At 40.9% G+C, this 7847-nt stretch overlaps 1 protein-coding gene across 1 annotated transcript in view; it reads left to right on the plus strand.

Annotated features, from left to right (window-relative positions):
* Window positions 1–7847, plus strand: part of FBXO16 (F-box protein 16) — an 81756-nt gene that overhangs the window by 3597 nt on the left and 70312 nt on the right. The window lies entirely within an intron of this gene.

Here is a 7847-nt window from a genome sequence, read left to right on the forward strand (position 1 = left end):
CTGCTGTATCAAGAGTGAATTTGCTCTGTAAATCTTCACCCAAATCACAATTTAAAAAAAAAAAAAAAAGAACAGGCCTTGGCCTGCTGATGGTGATTCTGTCTTCCTCCTATATAGTTAGAGGAGGTTGGAAGACGTCACCTCCCTGCCCCTTCAGCAACACCCTAGGGAAACTCCCTTTTTGCTCTTAAGGCCTCCAGCTGATTGCTTAAGGCCCACCCACATTACAGAAGGTAATCTGTTTTACTTAAGGCCAACTGATTTAATTACATGTAGGAGCTGTGGTAGCATAGTGCCTAAGGCACTTGACTGCTAACCAGAAGGCTGGTGGTTCAAACCCACCAGCCACTCCTCAGAAGGTAGGTTGGGCAAGCTATTTCCCAAGGAGGGGTTGCTATGAGTCGGAGCTGGCTCTGTGGCACATAACAACAAGCAACAACAACAACCTCATAACCACAACTGACTAGTATTTAGCCAAACAGGCATCAGAACCTAGCCAAACTGACACACCTCTCTAAACCTAACTGATAAGTTAACCCTTTTGGCAAAGTTGAATCACCAATCCTGACTCCTTCTGATCAGTATTTTTCTAATTCTACTCCTCTGATGTGAAACATGGGCAATTGTGGCAGAGAAGCTTGGGAACACGGTTAGGGATTGGAGTCGTGAAAAATAAAAGAAAAAGAGCCTAAAAAGGAGAATGATAAAGAAAGTGAAGAAAGACGGCAGAGAAATAGAAAAAGGAAAGATGAACCAGAAGAATCAAAAGGAAAGGCAAAGAAAGAGAAATAATCTAGCCTTTCTCTAGCTATCAAGACCAAATAAGTCAATCAAAAGTTGGCTTTATTCAGCTCAACAATTATTTATTGAGCACCTGTTTGCAATGCTCTAAAGTTCTCCAACAGTTTATATAACAGTGTATCTGGTTTTTCCCACCCTAAACTTCAGTGTTTAGTTTTTAAATCTGTTTTCCCACAGAATTATGAAAGTTTTACCCATGTGTGAAAAAGTGACTTGAATTGAAATTCATATTTGCAGAATGCCTCTATTTTCAGAATTTTTCTTTGAAGACTTAGATATTTTGATCAATTCAGCAAGTGTGGCAAAAAAGTGTTTTAATAGTCAAAAATTACCTAATTGCCTGTCACAGTTTGGATTACTAGCAAAGCAGACTGAGAAAGAGACTAGTGTGTTGTTGTTGTTAGATGCCATTGTTAAGTGTGTACAACAGAACGAAACGCTGTCTGGTCCTGCACCATCCTCACAATTGTTGCTGTGCTTGAGCCCATTGTCGCAGCCACTGTGTTTATCCATCACATCAAGGGTCTTCCTCTCTTTCACTGACCCTCTATTTTACCAAGCAAGGAGCTCTGGTGGCATAGTGCCTAAGGCATTTGACTGCTAACTAGAAGTCTGGTGGTTCGAACCCACCAGCCATTCCTCAGGAGGATTGGGCAATCTACTTCCATTGTGATACAGCCTTGGAAACCCAAGGAGGGGTTGCTATGAGTCAGATCTGACTCCACGGCAGTGAGTTTGGTTTGGTTTGGTTTTCTACTTTACTAAGCATGATATCCTTCTCCAGGGACTGGTCTCTCCTAATAACATGGTCAAAGTATAAGAGACATTCTCTCTACCCTCACTTCTAAGGAGCGTTCCAGCTGTATTTCTTCCTGTATTTGTTTATTCTGGCAGAAAGTTCAATATTCTTTACCAATACCACAATTCAAATGCATCAATTCTTTTTCAGTCTTCCTTATTCATTGTCCAGTTTTCACGTTCATTTGAGGGTATTGAAAATGCTATGGCTTGGGTCGGGAGCTCTGGTAGCATAGTGGCTAAGGCACTTGACTGCTGACCAGAAGGCTGGCGGTTCAAACCCACCAGCCACTCCTCAGAAGGAAGGTTGGGCAATCCTACTTCCGTAGTGATACTGCCTCAGAAACCCAAGGAGGGGTCGCTATGAGTCGGGTCTGATTCGACGGCACATAACAACAACATGGCTTGGGTCAGATGCACCGTGGTCCTCCAAGTGACATCTTTGCTTTTGAACACTTTAAAGAGGTCTTTTACTGCAGATTTGTCCAGTGCAGTACATTGTTTGATTTCTTGACTGCTACTTCCATGGATGTTGATTGTGGATCCAAGTAAAACAAAATCCTTGACAACTTCAATCTTTTCTCCATTTATCATGATGTTGCTTGTTGGTCCAGTTGTGAGAACTTTTGTTTTCTTTATGTTGAGGTGTGATCCATACTTAAGTCTGTAGTCTGTGCTCTTTATCAGTAAGTGCTTCAAGTCCTCTTTACTTTCAGCAAGCAAAGTTGTGTTATCTGCATATTTCAGGTTATTAATGAGTCTTATTTCAGTCCTTATGCCATGTTCTACTTCATATAGTCCAACTTCTCGGATTATTTGCTTAGCATACAGATGGAATCCCCTATGCAGTATCCCATTGTTCTGTTTGACAAACTGCCTCTTGGTCTATGTATAGGTTCCTCGTGAGCACAATTAAATTTTCTGGAATTCCTGTTCTTCACAATTTCATCCTTAATTTGTTACGATCCATGCAGCCAAATGCCTTTCATAGTCAGTAAAACACAGGTAAACATCTTTCTGGTATTCTCTGCTTTCAGCCAAGACCCATCTGACATCAGCAATGAAATTTCGCTCGTTCTACACCCTCTTCTGAATCTGGCTCGAATTTCTGGCAGTGCCCTGGTTGATGTACTGCTGCAACCATTTTTGAATTATCTTCAGCAAAATTTTACTTACACAGGATATTAATTATATTGTTTGATAGTTTCCACATTCTCTTGGATCACCTGTATTTAGAATGGACACAAATACGGATCTCTTCCAGTCAGTTACCCTGGTCCTGTCTTCCATATTTTTTGGCATAAATGAGCAAGCGCCTCCAGCACTGTATTCGTTTGTTGAAACATCTCAATGGGTATTCCATCAATTCCTGGAGCCTTGATTGTGCCATTCCCTTCAGTGCCGCTTGGACTTCTTCCTTAAATAGCATTTGTTCTTGATCATATGCTACTTCCTGAAATGGTTGAACATTGACCAATTCTTTTTGGTACAGTGACTCTGTGTATTCCTTCCATCTTCTCTTGATGCTTCCTGCCTCATTCAATATTTATACTTAGAATCCTTCAATATTGCAACTCAAAGCTTGATTTTTTTTCTTCAGTTCTTTCAGCTTGAGAAATGTCAAGCACTGTCTTCCTTTTTGGTTTTCTAATTCCAGGTGTTTGGACATTTCGTTATAATGCTTTACTTTGTCTTCTTGATTCACCCTTTGAAATCTTCTGTTCAGCTCTTTTATTTCAACATTTCTTCCTTTTGCTTTAGCTACTCTCCATTCAAGAGCAAGTTTCAGAGTCTCTTCTGACATCCATTTTGGCCTTTTAATCCCTTCCTGCCTTTTTTAATGACTATTTGCTTTCTTCATGTATGATATGCTTAATGTCATTCCACACCTCACCTGGTCTTCAGTCATTGGTCTTCAATGTGTCAAATCTATTCTACAGATGGTATCTAAATTTAAGGATATAATCAAGGTTGTTGTATTTTGACTTTTGTAGAGATTAGCATGCAGGACACTTATTTGGAAGGTCTCTCGGGATCAGCACTGGGGAAAGGAAGGAAGATACAGGTTTTGGGCAGGCAAAGAAGCTAAGCTGTAAGTCAGTCTCAACAAAGGCCTCTATGACCCCATAGTGTACTCTGAAGCTGGCATGATCTTACAGGCCTGTCTTACACTGCCGTGAGGGGGCCAGGCCTTTATACTTGTACATTGACCATTCAGTGGATGCAAGCTTCCCCATAAAGGTCTCTCTATCAAGCTGAGGATGTCAGCCAGAAGCACTCCTAACACATGGGGGAATACATCCTTCAATTCAAAAGGGAAATTGAGGCCGTACATGAGACAACCATTGTATTATCTTATCTTGATTCTTCAATGTTGTTGTTGTTAGGTGCAGTAGAGTCTTCCTATCTTTTTAAGGACCTTTAGCTTTCTTCATTGCAAAAAGAGCATGGAGGAGACGTCTTATGACCTCCACTAACTTCAGGAAGGGGAGAGAGAATCAGTATCAGCATCACCAGCCCAAGGCTGATTCCTATGAAGCAGAAGTCAGACATGCCTCCACCCTTCAACCTATTTACCACTTCTGACCTCAACCATGTCCCCCACAGTGCTCTCTACTTCTCTGCTAGATTCAATAATTTGTTCCAGTGGTCACACCGAACTCACAGTCAATACTCACAATTATGGAGTTCATAAGAGAAGTAACAGGTTACAATTCAAGTTCGGGAACACTCAGATAGGACAGCCTCCCCTCAGCCATACCCAAAGACACACCTCTGTTTGGCCTTCGGCCCCATGGCCTGGCCTCTGCTCTGCTCACACAAGTGTTACACAGCTCTTTGAGCTCTGCAGATAGCTGCTCAGAGAGCACCCCACTCCACCAGCAAGCCTCCTGCATAAAGGCACTCAGTTCTCTTGCTGCATGAACTGGGAAGCACACTGCTCTGTCTTGTGCAGGTCTTATGGTTCTGATGCCTCTGCTGCTGGAGTTTCTCTGCCGCCATCTCACATAGTCTCTTGACAACTCAGCAAAGTGTTTCAGCTCTTGTTCTCTCTCTGATCAAGAAAATTCAACACAGGGATCTCAGATCCAAAGGACATGCCCCACTCCTGGGTCTTCTTTCTTGATGATCTTGAGATCCCACTTTCCACCTCTGGGATGGCTCATTTTAAGCCTAGTGAGATGGCAAAACTGACCAATCCCCGTGTTAGGGTGGGGTGTCAGAGTGGGGTGTCCATTTTGACAGAGCTAAAAGTGCTTTCTAACACTTGCCAGAGCAGAGCAGAAGCTAGACCTAAGAGGTCAAGGGCCAGAGAGGCATGCCTGAAGGTGTAGCAGAGGGGTGACTGTCCTGATTGAAGAATTGTATCCCGAATGTGTTCCTGAACCTGAATTGTAGCCAGTTACTTCCCTAATAAATCCCATAATTGTGAGCATTTTCTATGAGTTCTGTGTGCCCATTTCAATGAATTATCAAACCCAGTACAGAAGTAGTGAGTGCCGTGGGAGGGACGGTTGGTGTTAGAGTTGGTAAAAAGGTTGGAGAGTGGTGATGTGTCTAGCCTTGTAGGAATAAGCCTTGGGCTGCTGCTGCTGATTCTGTATCCCTCCTGTGAAGTTTGAGGAGGTCAGAAGATGCTGCCCCCACATCTTTTTGGCACAAATGAATTCAGGCATTATAAATTTTGAGAGGAGGAATGTTTTAAAAGTATGTATTTCTTTGCCATCTACTGTTTTAGTTGAAAGATCAACATTTCTCTCAGGGTATGGTTCATACATGAAGTACAGTACATGTTAAAAGGATGCTCTGAGAAGAAGCACCTCATTACCATGGATAAATCATAATTTAGGTGCTCCTAAAAGTTGCCTTATTCCTATACTGTAATGATGTCACATAGTGAAATATGTAACTGCAGTGTCAACAGACTTAAAATAACAACTGTAGAATTTTGATTTAACAGCAGGCTCTGAGTAAACTGTGATATAAACAGACTGCAGCAGTCTGCAAGAGAAGATATTTTAATATTTCCATTTGAATAGATAGTTAGTTTTCCAGCTCTTTAAGATGAAGAACCTCATTGCAAATTTGGGGCATGAAAACTTTTCTAAACCAGAGAATATAAGACTCTAAATATGACTAAGGACCTGACAATTAAATGATTTGCCAAAATTTTATTTCTAGTCAAGGGTAGAGCCAAAACCAGAAGTGAGGTAGCCTGACTTTCATTCTATTTCTCTTCTACCCTTTTACCCCTGTCAGTTTCTACTTGGTTCTAGATGTGTTCTGGGAAAGAACTGGATATGCTTTAACTCCAGTTAGACTTGATCTTTGATTGACCCTCTCAAGATTATGGTATTAGTGTGAATGGTACTCCTCATCCTCCCAGCCTCATTCCTCTCCTACTCCTACCTCCTTGCTGACCATCCTCTCCCCTTCAAGTCAGTGTCATTGGGCACCATGATAGGGCCTCCTAACCTCCTTTTGAAAGCTTGATTGTGGTCTTAGAACCTAAACTTTCCTTCTTTCCACTGTTAAGCCAAAGCTAGGGCAGCAGCCTATTCACAATGTAGGGCTGGAGGTCAGGCTAGGGAAGGCTCTGGTGAGGAACTAAGTATAGAATTGAGCTGAACAGATAGTTTGGAACCAGTGGTTTTTTGGTTTTGGTTCTGTTTTTAAATCTGTGAATATTTCCTCTTTGGGCCTCTGCTTATCTTTTGTAAAACAAGGGGATTGAATGAAAATATCTTTAGTATTCCTTTTAGTTCTAAAATTCTCTGACTTCTGAAGCTTCTTTCTGTTCCATCAACAGATGTTTATTGAGGACCTGCCATGAAACCTGTACTTGCTGGTTCTATATAAGAGAAAGTGATTATAATCTACATGGCAAGATAAAATTAACAAAAACAACCAGAGAGCATTAAAAACAACAACACTGAAAAGGTTATATGATACAGCATGGACTATGGATGAAGTAGGATTTGGAGGAATAAGATCACTGGGCTTCAGAAAAGCAGTGGTGCTGATGATTTGGCAATGGATGAGTGATAGGACTTGGATAGAGAGAGAAAGAGTTTGGGAAACTTTTGAACCCAGATGTTTTCATCCTCTGAATTCTGTAGGTTTTATTCTAGTTTCATTAATAAATTCTGAGTTTGTCTCTTGCTATTTATTTGAAGACCCTAGTAGCCCAGGTGGCAGTTAATTAGTGAAGAAATTAATTTTTTAATTCTTCTTCTCCTCAAATGTGCAAAAGGTGTCTAACTATGATGTTTGAGATTCCATGGCCAAGAAGAAAACTGATTATTTCACTGCCCCAGAGGTTTTTGTTGAACCAATTATTCCAGTCCCTATTTTGTATGTTCTTTGGAGTGAGAGTTTGAGAGTCTAAGAAAGGAAGGAAAGTGTAATTTATTAGAAGCATAAAACCAGCTTCCCATACTCCTCCACAGAAAGGGAAAAAATAGGCCTGAGCTACCTCTCCAAGTGAAACTTTCTTACAGTGCTAGAGGATTTAGGTAGTGCCAATAGGAAGGGAAAAAGACCAGTTCTAATTTTGAAAACTGACAGTGTGTGTGTGCAGAGCAATGGAGACATTCACATATGTTCATTATTCTCACTTGCTTCCTTTCTCCATTACCCCTCCTCTGCCAAACATATTCCTATTAATCTTCCCCTCCTCATTTCCTCAAATACACATATGCACTGCCGCTCAGAAAAACACCTACACACCAATGTATAAATACACTCACATTTTACTGATACATCTATAAGGATATTCATTCTCGCAACCCATTCAATTCAACTCAAGCATGAGTACCTATAATATGCTATGTACAGTACTCTACACTGGAGATATAAAGATAAATAAGACAGGACTTTTGTCCCAAATAGCATATAATAAGAAGCCTATACAGATAAACTCTTAGTTGTAAGCCCAAAGGTGCATATATACAAACAACTCACTGCCATCAAGTCAATTCTGACGCATAACAACCCTATAGGACAGAGTAGAACTGCCCCCAAAGGGTTTCCAAGACTGCAAATCTATAAGGAAGCAGACTGCCATTCTCTTTCTCCCACAGAGTTGCTAGTGGGTTCGAACTGCCAACCATTGGTTAGCAGTTGAGTATTTTAACCACTGTGCCATCAGGGTTCCTAAAGTACACGTATACAAATTTCTAATCCTACAGACATATACATTGTACATTCACTGATATGTGTATACACTAAAATATAAAAATAAAGCT

Source organism: Orycteropus afer, unplaced genomic scaffold (assembly GCF_000298275.1).
Source record: "Orycteropus afer afer isolate SDZICR_OR568_19922 unplaced genomic scaffold, OryAfe1.0 scaffold00053, whole genome shotgun sequence".
In the NCBI taxonomy this organism is placed as follows: Eukaryota; Metazoa; Chordata; class Mammalia; order Tubulidentata; family Orycteropodidae; genus Orycteropus; species Orycteropus afer.